The sequence below is a fragment of the Pleurodeles waltl genome, chromosome 12, assembly GCF_031143425.1.
Source record: "Pleurodeles waltl isolate 20211129_DDA chromosome 12, aPleWal1.hap1.20221129, whole genome shotgun sequence".
Lineage (NCBI taxonomy): Eukaryota > Metazoa > Chordata > Amphibia > Caudata > Salamandridae > Pleurodeles > Pleurodeles waltl.
In genome coordinates this window covers 636,301,221-636,318,276 of record NC_090451.1, presented here as the reverse complement: position 1 = coordinate 636,318,276, position 17,056 = coordinate 636,301,221, and the positions used below count along the sequence as shown (strand labels likewise).

The 17,056-nt window shown below is 42.4% G+C and overlaps 1 long non-coding RNA gene and 1 pseudogene across 1 annotated transcript in view; one reads left to right on the top strand and one right to left on the bottom strand.

Annotated features, from left to right (window-relative positions):
* LOC138268452 (uncharacterized) overlaps window positions 1-17,056 on the top strand; it is a 126,780-nt gene that overhangs the window by 62,982 nt on the left and 46,742 nt on the right. The gene's annotated exons all lie outside the window — the stretch shown is intronic.
* Window positions 1-17,056, bottom strand: part of LOC138267992 (vomeronasal type-2 receptor 26-like) — a 31,967-nt pseudogene that overhangs the window by 5,857 nt on the left and 9,054 nt on the right.

Here is a 17,056-nt window from a genome sequence, read left to right as displayed (position 1 = left end):
AGTAGGTGCCATGCAACATGAAACCATGAGTCAGTATTGGCTTTTTAGAAAACAACTTTTGCGTGCTGAGATTTGTGAGCCTGCATACGGATGAATGCTACAGTAATTGCCCGTAATTATAGCAAAATGTCATTTGCCTCTGGAGAACTCCACATACATATAGAAAAAGGTACATTCCTGGCCTATTACTGTGATTTTCACCACCATAAGTCCATAGCAGTTTTATGGAAACAATGGTTCTCTATACTTACAAAGGTAAAGAAAAATCGACAAGAACCCGAATGCAAATTGATCATGGCTAGTAAAAACATATCTGCCAGAAATTGTCACACATGACATAGCACTAGCACCACTTCATAAATATGATTATTGCATCTAAGAGACCATAGCACCTTCTGGGTTCAGGGTGTCTGTTAGCATCTCCACAGCAGGTGAATTGTCAGGATAATTAATACTATACCTGAGAGTACCCGGAAGGCCACTGGATGGTGCTAGTGTTATTGATGAGTCTTTGGCCCTGAGGAGAGGTTGAATCATAGGTTCCAATTCTCACACTCTGGACACCTCCATTAGCAGTCCTATGCCAGTTCACAACGTCATACTGTGCGGGGACTTCACCGGTCTGGCTGAAAAACAGCGCCGCTCCTGCTTTATTTTTGAATCGCACATTCTTAACATAGTGCAAGAGCTGAAAGAGAGAAGCAAGTAGAGAGCTCTTAAGCCAATGCATTTCCATGATTTATAGTTGCTGTACTTCTTAAATACTTGATGGTCTCCCCCAATGAGGAGAAGATGAGCTCTTTGACATTCTCCTACATTACATGAAATCCCAGCTAAATGACTTCTCTGTGACACAGCCAACTGGTGGGAAGGTGAGAGCAGCACAAATAATGATGGACAGCGGTGCAGATGCTCTGAACTCTGACCAGAACATGTGCCAAGCTGCATATGGCAGCTCCTCGGATTGGTGTAGACCACTAGAGGCTGGGATGGGACTGAGGTAGGTTCACGAAGACAATACCTAAAAGAACATCTGAGCAGCTTTGGAAGCTAATTTGTTAGACTAATGTTGAACCCTACAGTCACGACAGAACTGATATTTGAATGGGGTTAGCAGGAGTGTATACCAGAGTCTGACTCCCACTGCAGCGATGGTTCTCTTTCCAACCTTCCGCTTTTGTAGTAATGCAACAGTCCATTTATGAAGCTGCGCATGAATACCTCTATGCTTGTCTTTGAGGTGAGTTTAAGCAAGGTGCACTGAAGTTAGAGTAGGCTTTACAGTACATATTTACCTGGAATAAATTGACCCATGAGAGACACCCTACTTTATTCACTGTATGACTAGTAAACCTGAATTCAGAATTGCTTTATAAATATTGTAGGAAACTGGGTTATTAGTTGAAGGGGGTGAAATGCTACTCAAGCAGCAACCACAGTTCCTGTTAGGGTGAAACACAAGAAAGCCCAAATTAACCTGCATTCAACACTATGGTAGCTTGGCACAAAAACAGACAGGTGTATCTTTAGAGGCAAGGTGCGAAGTATTTGTGCAGCACAAAATCATTAATAAAGTAAAGATACAACATAAGAAAAATCTCAAAGTAATTTAGGAAACAGAGTATATTTTAATAAATTATTTGATACTAAAACAACCAAAATCCAATCAGCAGAACCGGAGATATGCAATTATAAAGATTTAGGTAAAAATACTGCTTGAAAGCACAAAGCACCAACTGTGGTTATCTCTCTGTGCTAGTGCAGCAGCAGTCTAAAGGAGCCGAGTGGCTAGGATGTGAGGTCCTGCGTTGAGGATGCATCACATAGCAGCAGGTCAAAGAAGCTGCGGGCTCCGATGTGAGGCCCTGTGTTGAGAATGCATTGCGCAGCTGCGATTCTGAGGGGCAGAGAGGTCTTATGTCAGGTATGTGTCACACAGCAGTGTGCAGGGTTGAAGGTGGTTGGAGACTTTTCTGTTCCTGGTGCCTCTAATCAGAAGGCCAGTCAACTAGCCCTTAGAGTCACTCTGAGGGTCCTGTGTTCAAGATGCAGGTTCATTCTCATTCAGACGGAAGGTCAGGAGGGCAGCCAAATAGCAAGGTAGCAGTCCTTCTTCTGAGTCTTTCACAGATCCAGATGAGCACTGGAATGTTGTGCCTGAGGGTCCACTATTTTTCCGTGGTGCCAGCTTTGAAGCAAGAGAAGTTTCTAGAAGTTTCCACCTCCAAAGGGGTTTGAAATTTCATTCTTGCCTATCCCGGCTTCAGGTTGTTTGGGGGCACAAAAACTACTGTGACAATCTTTGTGAGTGTGCTGAGGCAGAATCTTTGTGATGTGCAAGCGTGGTAGGTGACAGCTCCATCCTATCAAGTCAGAGATGGCCCATACTGCCAACACCTATTCCCCCTTTGTCTTACTGTTGGGGAGCGAACCTCAAAGACCAACTGCAAGCTACAACTAGTCATGTGACCCAGGATAGAGACTGCAGGTACCAAATGTTTAGGACAAGAGAAAATGGCAACTTTAATAGTAGCATTTTCAGAATAGTAACTTACAATCAAACTTTAGCATTAAGTAGGATTTTAAATTACAATTTATTTAGAGACCAAACTCGACTTTCCTACCTGCTCCCAGTAGAACGTTATCATTTACTAAATACAATAGGTAGGCTTCGCAATAGTGGAAAATAATTTAAGAGTTAGAGTTTTCCACTACCAGGAAATGTATAAGCCAAAAGTACATCTTCAACATTTTAAATACACTGCACCTTGCCATAAAGGTTGTTCAGGGCCTACCCTAGGGGTGACATATGTAATAAATAGGATGGTTTAGGCTTGGCGAAAGGTTTACTTTGCTAGGTTGAGGTGCCAATTTAAAACTGTGTACAGGCTGCAATGGCAGGCCTGAGACATGTTTAAAGGGTTACTTTAGTGGATGGTACAATGAGTGTTGCAGGCCCGCTAATAAAATGTAATTTACAGGCCCTGGGTACATTTAGTACCACTTTACGAGGGACTTACAAGTAAATTAAATGTGCCAATTGAGTGGATACCAATGTACCAAAGTACTGCCTGGAAACCCATAGGAAAAGGGATCAAAAACTTGTTGCTGAGAAAATGATTATCTGTAATGCCAACAATAGCTATGCCATAGAGATAGCAGATACTGCTTTTCGAGGCTTTCCGTGTCATCTTGCGGTGCCGTGCCTGGCTATGCAGCTCAGGGGTCAGACCGGTAGTACATGGGCACCTTCTCAACAGTCTGTATGCCACACAGTGCCGTTTTGGACCACAGCTCAACAAGATATGACATGATGTGGATGGGCACATTAGATGCGTATGGAATTACAAAAAAAGAAAGCACAGAGGATGTTTTATCTCAACATATGTAACAAAGGTATAATATATCACATAATGTATTATATAATAAAGAAACAATAAGAACAGTGTCAAACCATGTCATACGATACTCTAAACTTTGATAGTATTGGAGGTATTAGTGTGGCAAAGCTGTGTGGATGGTAGGGATGCTTTCTGTCGTGGGCCTGGCTGTTGCTCTGTCACAGCAGACTGTACTTCTGCTCTGGCTGTAGCTATCAATCGACTTGAAATGAATGTTGTATAAAATATTTATATACATTAAGATAACTCTAATCATTATAAACTCTAAAAGGGGTGGGGTGGTACCAGTGTATAAGTGAGATGTGTGGCTATCTTTGATGGGGGTATGGTTGGGGGGATTCATGTGGAATAGAAATGTAGTTGCAACAGAAGTGTTTAGTTTCCTCTCCTGGTTTAGCATGGGGGTTTCCAAGAGCAGGCAGACCATGTAAGATCTCAGAGTGCGTGGTGGTGAGGAAGAGTTCATCAAGGGTGTGAGAAGAGAGAAGCCTTACTCGCCTCCAAGAAGCGCCTTTGCCACCTGGGTCCAGGAAGGCATCTATACCCACCTCCTCTTGTTCTGACAATTCCTCTTTAAATCCACAAGGGTGCATGCCTCAAACACCAATGCATGACTGTGGGGCCTATTCACAAACTGTATATTGCAGTATGTTTTGTAGTTCTATAGTACTATTCACATACTAAGAAATGCAATTCATTAGCCTTCATGCAGAGGTCTACACCTGCCTTGCCTGTATTTTCAGTGCTGAGATCTCTGCCACGACTGGGGAGATCCCCGTACATGTAAGCCTACACTTTAGTAGTAAACGTTGGAGTGACGGGGTGAGTGACTGGAGAATGGGGAATACTTACTACAAAATGGCACAGGTTTCAAGAGGAGCAAGGAGGAGTCTATGGGGGATATGTATCCATCCACAAAAGAATAAGTCCATATAAATTAACATTCCTCACTAAAAATGACCGAAAAGAGTGCTAACTGTACTCCAACTCAGACCTGTAGCATGTTCAGCACCTCATATAGTCAACCACTGGTACTACAGCACCCTCCCATTGAAAATAATGGAGGAGGGACTATAAAATAGGACACCATGAAAAATAATGTTAAAATAAATACATTTATTTGTACTTTTAAAAAATATACGTCGGTGTAATTTTATCCTAAATCAGTGGTTCCCAACCTTTTGACTTCTGTGGACCCCCACTTCATGGTTACTGGAACCCGGGGACTCCCACTGACTCATTATTTGAGTCTGGCGACCCCCCATTAAGTCATTACTATAAACTGGGGACCTAATCTGTTAATATTGTTTAATTTTCTAAGATGTCGCGGACCCCCAGAGGAGGCTTCGCGGACCCCCAGGGGTCCCCGGACCACAGGCTGGGAACCACTGTCCTAAATTGTAACTAAAAAAGAATGTTATTTTCAAATACATTACCTTTTTAAATTTACAAATAAGTGTAACTATGTAAAAAGTAAATTAATTCTACACACAACTTTTAGTAATTTTTAATTCATAATAAATATAAATGTTTTTCCTTTTTTTGTTAATAAACCTACAAAATACTTTTAATGTATTTAAATTAATTAAATAGTTATTTCAAAATTAAGCTAATAGTGCTGTAGCATTTTTTGTTTTGTTCCACATTTTAAATAAATATAATTTGAACTATTAAACCCTTTGCCTACTGTTCCTGAGATGGATTCTGCTTTAAGAATGTCTCTGTTGCTTATGAGTAGTGAAAGTAATTAATAGGCGAGCTAATTATTTTCTGTTAACCCAAAAGCCCATAAAGAAGCAGATTATTAAGGGGCAGAACTAAAGACGCTGGGTCTACCTTACCATGGTCACAGACTCAGTACCTATTACATCCCTTTAGCATTGACCTTCAGGGTAGTGAGTCAGAGCAGTTGAGGCATACTCGGGGAGAGGGAGGGAATGAGGCTTAGAAACTCAGAAATCTGCAAAGCACATAATGGCGTTTGTCTAAAAGTTCACAGTGTGAATCTCTAGCCTATTATATGTGGCACTGAGTTAACCATGTAACTCTTTCCTCCGGAATCTGTCATAGGATTATACCATACAAATGCATATCTACTGTACCTGACAAGAGGTATGTGCTAACAGTGCCTCTAGCATTTATAAGCAATGGAATTACTTTGAGGACAGACTAACAAACTGCTGCCCAAACAAGAAGAAGATCCAGAAATAAAGGAGACAGTAACATTTAGTAACTTAATGTTAGTGCTTTTACTTTAAATAAAGAAAAAGTATTTTAACTCGTACAAATACTAAACATAAAAAAATCAAATTTACCCAGTGAAAACCAGATCTCTCTTACCCCAACTTAATGATTTTGTACCATCTCTCATTGTCAAACTATGTAAAGTCATTCCTATTGTGTTTGTCGCAGTTAATACTATAAAAACCTTCCTGTGGTATGTGACACAAGATTATACCATGCAAAACAACTTCACATATGAGGTCTGCATTATGAATGGTTTTACCAGTTAGGAGTGACACAACTATTCTTTTGAATAACACAATGGATGTTTAGTGAATATGCTGAAAGTAAGATCAACAAAGGGAGAGGCACAAATCCGACTCTCTTTTTAAATCTTTATTTGTGATTAAATGAGCTCTGATGGACAGCTGTGTTGTCAAGCCTGACCTAAAAACATGGACTGAAGATTAAGAAATGTTATACAGAGGTGGTGAATTAGAAGAAAATATTCGATGATAAAAACACAGCAAAAACAAAATGTATTTTTACATTTTTTTTATTGAGCTCATACAAATACAAAATAAATTTGTCGAATAAAGAAAAGAAAACTGAGATGCTTAACAATTTCTGACATTTTCATGTGCCACATATTTCATAATCGGCAGGAAAAAAACAACTAGATGGATACTAGAAAGATGAAAAGTACATAATTACAGTAGTCACAATAAAGTGCTAATGATCAGTATAATTCAAAACACCGCAATTGTGTTAAGTTCTCGCTAAAGTGCTTCTAATAAAAGTGTTGTGTGCCATGTTCAAAGAAAGCAACCTATAGTCAAACACTTAAGAGTGTTATATACCTTCTTAAGGAAGAGAACCATATACCCAGTCTGTCAGGACATACTTATCCGTGCTTACAGTCTCAGGCACTGCCTATCTCATATTCAGACTAAGACAAACTGAATACAGGGAAGATAAAAGAACATACGCTTTCAGTAATCTCAATAAATTATTTATTAATTAAAAATACCTCTGTCATTCCCATTTTTTCCTTAAAATGCATCTACTAAAGTGTCATGTGCCAAAAGGGAACAACCGATGATCCCACACGATAAATTGCTATATGCCCCAAAGTGTCTGCAAAAACGTTAATGTAAATACAGAAACATTTGGGTACAATAGGCTGTATACTGAAAAAGGCAGTAGGAATTACACACGAGGACACTTTGCAAGGGTGCGTGCAGTCCAGATCTAGGGCCTTATTACAAGGCTGGAGGTTCTAGGACTGCAAGCCTCGCAAGTGGCGGTCAGGCCACCGCAACTGTGGCGGTCCAACTGCCAAATTTAAACCCTGGCGGGTGGACCTGCTAGGTGACCACCATTCCCACCAGGAACATTGTTCCCGACAGGGGGACAGCGGTCGGAGTTGTAACGAGCCAGGGTGGTGCTGAAATCAATGCTGCCTGCCTGATTACAGCCTACTTTATGCCAGCCGTTTCATGGCGGGGATCCCACATGAAAAGGCTGGCGGAAAAGCCAGTGTTGGGGGCCACATGGGACCCCCTGCACTGCCCATGGTATGGGTAGTGGAGAGTCCCCCCCTGCCCAGCACCCACGGAACGCACACTGTCTGCTTTGCAGACAGTATGCATTCAGAGGGTGCTGGAGTGCTAGGGTATTTGGCTCGACTCCCCTAAAGGAGCCAATGCCAATATCCTAGCACTGTTGCCGCCGGTCAGCCTGGCAGGAACACAGATTACAATGTGCCAGCCGGTCAGCCTGGCAGGAACACGGATTACAATGTTCCTGATGGTCAGCCTGGCAGGAACATTGTAATACACTCGGGAGGGATGCGACCGGTATGATGGTGGCGTCTTCCACACGTCTTTGGTGGTCCACTTCTAGGAAAACTGTAAAAACTTCGTACTTGTATAGCGCACTACTTACCCGTTAGGGTCTCAAGGCGCTGTACACATACCGCTGTGGAACCCCTCCTGGCTTTTCCCTGTGAGGTGCCCACTCCTGGGCAACCTCCAAGCTGAAGCCAGGCATCCCAGCGCTGTTGGGGCCGTTGTGGAGATTAAGCAAGCTATTGCCCAGAGTTACAGAGTGGGACCCATGAATTAGATTAGGCACTGATGCGAGAATTATCAGGTCTGAGGAAATTGAGCCCAAGACCCACCGAGGCGGGAACTGAACCCTGGTCCCGGGCCAGATTTCTGCATCAGGGTCTGCCGCTCTAACCATTGAGCCACACTTCTCCACCAAAGTCGTAATGAGGACCCTAGTCTAAAAGAGATTACCCTTTATTATATGGTAGAAAGAAAATACTTCCCCCAAATTATTAATCAACACCCCTCAGACCCTAAATGAATTCTGGGGGCTCAAAATGAGACCAGATCACCTCAAACCTGTTAAAGCACCCAACACTTTTTGCATTGGCTTCTTCAAATTTTCTTGTCCTGACCATTTACTCCCACCATCTCTGCAATGTGGGGACCTGACTAGTCCCCCAATTGTGGAGTATTAAGGACTGGGCCACTGTCAGTGCAATTGAGATATACTGTCCAGCCTTGTTAATTCTTTGACTTTCCTTACTTGCCCTAAATAGCACTAAGATGGTGCCTTTATCCCAGGTGCACTGCGTATTTTGATGCTAGCGCCTCAATTAAGAAGACAAATAGTATGGGGGAAAGGGGACATCCCTGCCAGGTACCCCTATTAATAGATACCTCGCCCACCACAGTAGAAGTCACTACTACCCTGACCTGCGCTCCTTGATACAAGTTCTTGAGCATTGTTACAAATTGTGGAGGGTAACAGAATTTCAACAAACAGTGAAATAGAGCATCCCAATTGACCTGGTCAAACAACTTCTCGGTGTCAACCACAACTGACACAGCAGGCATGTGATTACATGAAAAAAATCAATAGTGTGAATCAAACAAATCGTATTTGCAGGCATAAAGCAATTAGAAAACAAAGCCGCTCTGGTCCTTGCGGATCAACGCTTGAACTTCTGGAGTAAGGTGTTGCCCAAATTTTAGTCAAAAGCTCACAGTCCACATTAAGCATACTAATGGGTCTGTAAGAATTGACATTCAATAGGGATTTACTGTTTTTGACAGAACTGACTATAACGGACTCCTTAAAGGAGAGGGGGACTAGCCCACCCTTCTTTATGTGATTGAATAGCTCAGTTAAAAAAAGCACCAATTGCTGTGCAAATAACGTATAAAATTCAGAGGGAAAGACATCAGTTCTACAAGCTTTCCCTTTGGACATTCTAGCTAAAGCCTCAAAGACCTCTGGCTCTGTTATTTTCCACATTACTGCCTTATCTAATAGCCCGGGGAGCTGTAGTAATGGTAATGAGCTAAAATACAGTATCATGGAGGAGGAGGATACTCTTCATATAGTTTCATATAATTGTTTATAATGATGTAAGAATACAGAGGCAACTTTGTCTTTCTCTGATACCATGCTATGTGTAGCGGGATCCTCAATAATCCTGACAAATGATTTTTCCTGCTTAACCCTGGTAGGCCAAGCTAAACAAATTCCAGTCTGCTGGCCCTCTTCATAAAATTGTTGCTGGGAGGTTTTGAAGCTATTAATTTCCTTTAGTATATAGAAATTCTTTACATTTCGTTTTGCCGTCTTCAAATCCTTTACCGAAGACCCCTGACCTGATGAATTAATAGCAGCCCTTGTTGCAGCATCAAGCATTAATTGTAACTCCTGAATTTGTCTAGTGTGCTATCTATTTTGAATAGGCTTATAAGTGGTAATGCGCCCGTGTACGGTGCCCTTAAACGTTTCCCAAACAGAAAAAAACAAAGCTGTATTTCTGTTAATTGTAAAAAACTCAGTTATGAATACCTGCATTACTTGCAGCCACTCCTGATTAATTAATAGGGCCCTATGGAGCTGCCACCTAGGCCTTATTCTTAAGGGGGCAGCTAATTCTACTGAAATTGAGACTCTTAGCTGGATACTCCAGCTGCCAAGCATATACAAGCCTGAAATCCTGCCTTAGCAAAGAGATCATCTACTTCATCTCAGGCTTCAGCTGCTTTTTCACTGTATTTACTGTATTTAGCATTAGATCTTGTATTAAGTTAATCACCCCTCCCCCACAAAATCAACTGGCCCACTACCCCCATAGCTACCTTACAGATGGATACTAAGGGCTCAGTCTCATCGCTAATAAGGCCGTAATGGTTTACCAAATTGAGAGGGGAACCGTGAACCAGAACCTTCAGCCAGAGCCCCCTGTCTCTGGGATCCCTGATCACCTCCCTAATTACCCAATTAATACTATTACCCAGGTATATAGCCACTACTCTAGCTGCCACGGCGGCTGAAGCGAAGTACACCTGTAGGTATCTCTTGGGAATTAAAATTTTGAGAGCACTACTCTTCAAATGGGTCTCTTGTATAAAGATTACCTCTGGAGAAAATTTAATTAGCCATCTTATAGGGCCCCCAATTTTTGCGTTTGTTAAGAATACCATTTGCATTACAAAAAATAATTCATAAGTTATGCATTACTCTCTTTCTGTAGTCAGCTACAGCTATCCCTGTGCACACTCTCATCAACCACTTTGACAGAGCTCAATTTTTCTTTTCTTTCCCACCACAAGTGCCCATCCCCGCCCACACCACCCAAATGCCCACCACCTATCCAACCCCGGGAGCCCTGCCCATCAGGAGTCCCCTTGGGGGAGACCACACTCTCAGTGTCAGACCTCATCCTCATTGCCCTTCCCATCCCCTCCTAGTTGAGTGCTTTGGTATGGCACTCTTGAGGCTGCTTTCGGGAAATGGCCTGAGGTGTCAGATAATATTTGGTGAAGAATAAGTTCAACTGAGAATGAGGAAATTGTATGCGCAGCTTTAGTTAGTTCTTGCACTTCCTAGTGGTCCTGAGAAGTATTGGTGGCTTCCATTGCCTGCTTTCCTCGAGCTTGTGAGTGCTCAAGCGTCCTAGAAACTGCTCCATGTTGTGGGGATTTCCTGGGGATCCTGCTAAGGCTGCCATGACTGGGTGGGAAGGATCTACTCCTTCCCGGCACAATTAGTATTGTATACTTTTCACTCTGCTCACTCATTGGTGCAGACGCCTCCTTTTGCGAGCCCTTTATTACGAAAATGGGGTGAACAGGTAGATTTTTAGACATCCCCTCTCCGCTAAGTGAAAGCACACTATCAGGTTGAGGTGGGGCCATTGGGTCTCCATCTTTGTTCTCTGCTTGACCAGTCGCCTTTAGGGCAGGTGGTGCAAGGGAGGTTTCTGATGTAGAGTTGGTAAGGCTTCTTGTGCTTGCGCTCACTAGCTCTCCACTCGCATATACAGTTGATCCTTGTAGCTCTAGTGGCTCTCGACTATCCATTGTCGGGAGTTGCACCTCAGGGGAAGCCATTTCACCCGATGCCCCACCTGAAGTCCTGTATTGCAGTTGAGGTGCTATGAACCTGATGCTTGGTAGTCTTAAGGGCCTTGCTGGGGGCACGAGTTCTTGAAGACGTGTATTGCAAATGCCGCTTCATTAGTACTAAAGCAGTCTGCGAGGTAGGAATGTTGGTTGAGGATAAAGCTGCAAAACTAAGAAGTGAGGACGCAAAGGCACAGCCCACAGAAGGTCACAAGCCGCATCCATGGACCGCTCTAGCATCCTCCTGTGGGCCCCTTTAACCTTAGATGGCTCCTAGCTAGTCTACCCCGGTTGTCCACCTAAGCACTCTTCCCAGTGCCTCATACGTAGCAGTCTTTTAAACTGAACGGGGTGCTGGCGTCAAATGTGGCTATAGCGAGTTACAATTCCTTCCTTTGTACCCCACCGGAAAATAGGGAGCTCATAGACTGTGATTTTGGCCAACTGTTCCACATAGGGCTTCACTGATAAGTAGTACAAAAACAAAATGTCAAAATCTGTATCTGCTTATATAGTATAATGAAGAATCACGGAGAAGATATTTCACAAATGGAGAACAACTGAAGCCAACATTAGTCATCCCTAGAAAAATAAAACACAATAAAGATGACCTCAATTTGCCATGAACACCCATCAAAAATACTGTTACAAAATCAACTAATATACATCGTCAATCTTTAACCCATGCATGTGCTCAACAAACAAAAACAAAGATGCAACTCTGCTCTATAGTGCTCGACCTTAGAGATGAATGATAATATAGAAATTCCACATTACTCTTGCAATAAAGGTCTTGCTTCCAAAAAGGAAAACACCAAAGTTTACACATAAGCTCCCATATGTGAGTTATGAAAGTGAAAATAGAGCATCAATCACCTACATTGTCACACAAACTGAGAGTGGAGCAGACAACAAAAAATAAATGAAAACTTCACATGAACATATGCAGACAAAAGATCTCAGCTAGAGAAACTGATATACATGCACAGTATAAAGCATACATTTACCTACCATCACAGATTTACAGCAACAAATGTACTTACATCAATATGTGTCTATGCACACGACCAGTCGCCTGGGCACACGCACACACAAATACACAGCCACATGCACTCAGACAGTGGCACATAAACAATACTTAGCCATTAACTTAGAATAATTCCTTAATACTACCACATTTAGGGCCATATGTACGAACACTTTTTCCCATAGACACAGAATGGGTAAAAACCTTTATTACATCTGGCCCTTAATCCTTTCCATTTTTAAGCACATTACTAAATTATAACAATACAATGCGGTTTGGTACAGTCATGCAACGTTAGCAGTTAAATTCTGAAAATTAATCTGTGTGATATAGTTGGCTCATCACTAAATGTGCGTTGAACACAAAATTCAGTCAGAGTATTCCTCTTCACTAATCTTTGTTATGGTGGGAAAAGTGTTCAACAGAAACAGATTCAAATATCAGAATAGAGGAAAGTTTTGAAGTGAAAACCCTTAAACACTCAGTTACCAATATGTTGGACAGTGTACGTGTATGCAATATGATTGTTGTACATTCTCCAAAGTCTGTATACAACAGCCATTCCATGTAAGTTCCAACACAAAACAACTTGGTGTTGGTAATGAAATGTCAATACATTTTTGATATTCTGCATACAGTGTACCAAACTTAATGCTTCTAGAGCTATTAAGAAAAAGAATGAACCAATAGTGTACATGGCCATTAAATATAAGAATGAAGACTTAGGTCTGAGAGATTACTGAAGATTACATAACCATAATTCATGAATGTACTTGTGTAGTATTGACATTAAAGTGAGACGCCAGAAGGGATCATTTTTTTGCCTCAATTTGGAAACACACTGTGAGGGGGTTCTTTAAATGCTTGACAGATCACATTGTAATTCAGCTAGATCTGATTGCTGAATTGCCTAAACAATAACATTAAGCAGAGGTCTGACAAACAACAACCCCAAGAGGAATTCTGGACATCAAAAACACAGATTTGTATACTTGTGTACATTGAGCAAAACACAGACTCTGTTGACATGTCCATCATTTGTGATGCACCATAAGCAACCTTAAGTTGCAGATTTACACCTGACTATGGTAATGCTCCTAAATATTGACTCCAGAATATTTTTTGACCTTATTATTGAGGTCAAAATAAATGGAGTACACAAATAATGACATATTGAACATCTAGGGTAAGAACATAACTTCTTGTACAGTGATACTGATATTTAAACTTGTTTATTAAAATATTATGGTATTGAATATTGCTTTAATGTGTTTCATAATGTGTTTTTCTCTCGTAGGGGATCTCTATTGAAAGTCATAAGCACTGAACAGTCTTGCGCATGTGCGGGGACCCCAAAGCACTTTTTCACAATATATCTTCTTAAATGTAGATGTTAACCTTTCTTCTGGAAGACCTGCATAGTTCAATTAAGAAAGAAAAGGATTATGCTGCCTATAGGAATAGGCTACAAGTGCCCAATTTTTAATCTTGTACTTAAAAAGGGGGCCAGTAGAACTGCATATGTGTGTAATTTCCCGATGTTTTTGTAAAACAGCATAAATCTATTTCACAGACCCTTTTTTGCTAGAGTATAAAGGTGAAGGAGAGCAGGACATTGTAGCCACATAGGCTGTCATTACAAGTTAAAAATTTAGTCTGTGCCTTTAAGATTCTAGTGACCACCAGTATCCCATCACGTTCAGCAGGTGGCAATTGCTTCAGTTCTCTTTTCCGGCTCCTGCTGACAGGACCTTGGAGCATTGAACTCTGCCTTTTAAGCTTTTTCTCTTCAAAATTCCCCAGTGAAATTTTGTGACAACTACTGCATTCAACATTTTCCTTCTCTCTTTTGCATTTTTTTGCAATATTCTGACAGGAATTTTTGGTGTTTTGTCAGTAAAAATGTCATCTTTATTTGACGAGTTCCTTGCCTGTGGGAGAAAGAAAGCCCAATCATGCCCCCATAACACCTGCATCATTAGCCTTCCAGCAAGTCATGTTCCTGAAAATGTTGTCATTGCAGGAAGTTTTCAAGGAGTAACCTGAGGGAAAAGGAGAAAATTCATCTTAATGGCCCGGAAGAATGGTCCAAGCAGCAGACACAGGCTGAAGGTGGGGCTTCAGGGAGAGGAGAGGGTCAGTCCTGTACCAAGGCTCTGTCATCTACCTCAGGAGGATGTGGAATATCAAAAAAGAGGTTTTCAGCCAAAATAAAGACATCTTTCCCCATCAACATTGAGAGGATCGATGTCGAGAAGAGGTACGGCACTGACTTGGTCACCGTCAAGGGCTGGATCGACACTGAGGAAGAGAGGGCAGTCGACATCGAGGCATGGTAGTCGACATTGAAGACTTATTCACTGTCGACATGCCGATGTGAAGGAGTAGGTCGACATCAAGACTTATGAACGTCGAGGACTGGTTCACTGTTGAGGCGGCAACGGAGATAGACATCAAGGAGCAGGTTGACAGTGAAGCATCACCGGGCATCGACGTTGAGACGCATTTCTTCAACACCAGGATCTGATTACTCCAGGATGTACTCTTCATCTTTGCCAATAGAATTGCCAGATTCCCTTTCACCACCACCCCCACCTCCTCCACCTCCAACTTCAGTGCCAATCCCACAAGTACCAATATTGCATGCAGAACCACCTCTCCCAAGACTGAGGTCACATTCCAGAACAACCCATCATTCACATCACAGGCACCACAGATCAAGGCATTCATAATTACATCTATCTATACAATGATCTCACCATTGCAGTCATTCATATAGATCAAGGTCACAATCACGGTCTAGACATCGTTCCAGATATATGTCCTCCACTTCTACAGGATGCTATCCGTCTTCACTAAGAGACTCTCCACCACCTAGAGCCTCCTCAGTAGATGATATTACTACCTTTCCAGAGGATTAAATATCCAAACATCAGTACCTACTCCTTCGGCAGCATCCAGACCACTCCTTTCTCTAGTACCAGGCCTCCTAGAACCAGCAATTTAACTATTTTTGACTCCAGCCTCAACCAAGTCTACTCCGTTGAGCTTACAAAAGAAGTACACACCTCTAGAGCAGGATCCACTCTTTCTCCGTTCAGACCCTCTTCCAGACTTCGTAGCCATACTGATGGCCAAGAAACACCATGCCAGTACTCCTGCCTCTTCTGTGCCACCAGATAAAGAGAGCAAGAAGTTGGATTCCGTCGGCCGCAAAGTATGTAGCACTGTGGCAACTACCATGAAAGCTGCCGGTGCAACTGCCCTTCTCAGCAGATATGATAGAGCATTGTGAGAGTCTGTCCAAAAGTTTGTCGAAGATCTGCCAAGGGACAACTTTGAAGACTTCCTGGAGGTGGTGAATCAGAATTTGATGGTCTCAAACCAAATAATAAGTGCCACAGCTGATTCCTCTCTATTGGCAGCACTCAAATAGTGTCACAGCGTGCCACTGTGCAGACATTCTTGGCTCCGCCTCACATCTCTGAAACCTGAGTCACAACAACGTATTATCAGTCTGCCTTTTTCAGGATCTACCCTCCAGGTCAGTCACACAGACGATGAAATGGCTTGGATAAAATTGGACATGGACACCTTTAAGGCAGTTGGCCTGGAAAGGCCCAAAGAAGATAGAAAATTGTTCAAACCCTACCAGTGGCGATTCTACCTTCACAGAGTTCAGGTCCCACTGGTATCAAGGTCGCCAGCAACAACAACAGCAAGCAACGATGTATACGCAACAAAGGCAGCCTAGGGGAAGTGCCTCCCAACAACCCACACAAGTAGGAAAGGCTACAACAGACACAATACCTTAAATATTTCCTTCCTCCTCTTCCGTTACCCACTCGGGTAAGCAGAAGTATTTTGCACTTTCCGGCAGAATGGCAAGAAATAATAAAAGATGCCTTGGTACTGAATATTGTTCGTCATGGATATTGTTTCAGGTTCGCAAGTCCTCCATACCACTGAAACCATCCGATCACCACCTGCAAATGTTAAGATAGAAAGTCAACATCTTGCTTCAGAAACATGCAATGGAGGCCGTTCCTCACCAACAATGGGGAACAGGCATTTATTGCAGATACTGTCTGGTACAGAAAAAAGCCAGAATGAATTCATATCCATTCTCAACCTGAAATTGGCCAACAAATGGATTTGAAGAAAAAAGTTCCGGATGCTGGCTTACATCAAATCTATCCCCAACTACATGAGGGAGATTGACTCTGCTCCATTAAGCTTCAAAATGAGTATTTTCACATACCAATCACAAGAAAACATCAAACGTTCTTGAGGTTTGTGGTGGGGCAGTATCACTATCAAGTACCAAGTACTTCCATTTGGTCTAAAGTCAGCATCCAAAATACTCTCAAAGTACTTGGCAGTAGTAGTTGCCCACCTCAGAAAACACTGTCTCTGTGTCTACCCATACCTAGATGACTGGCTAATAAAGGCATCAACTTTTCAAGAAGCCCAGCTTCATTTCAACTGGACCTGACCTGCAATCTTCTTCAATGGTTGGGACTTCATGTCAACCACAGCAAGTCAACACTGACCCCAGCTCAGACTTTGCAATATTTGGGAGCCTCATTCGACACCACTGAAGCAAGAGTGTGTCCTATTGATCCTTCAGAAATGTCAGTCTCTCATGAAAGACTCTCATCAACGGTGAGGGCAGTGTCCTCTCTCCTCCACTTGATGGCCTCCTGCATCTTCTTCATTCCAAATGCCCGTCTCCACATGCAGCCTCTCCAAGAAGGCCTTGAGGACCAGTGGGATCAACTAATGGCCAATTTGGAGGACAGGATCAAACTGTCTCTTCATGCAAAACACTCCCTGAAATGGTGGTGACCTCCAGCCAATCTGCTACAAGGAATGCCTTCTCACTAACAGGTTCCTTCTCAGACCATAGTGACAGATGCTTCACTATAGGGATAGGGAGCCCACATGGATCACCTGCAAATTCAGGG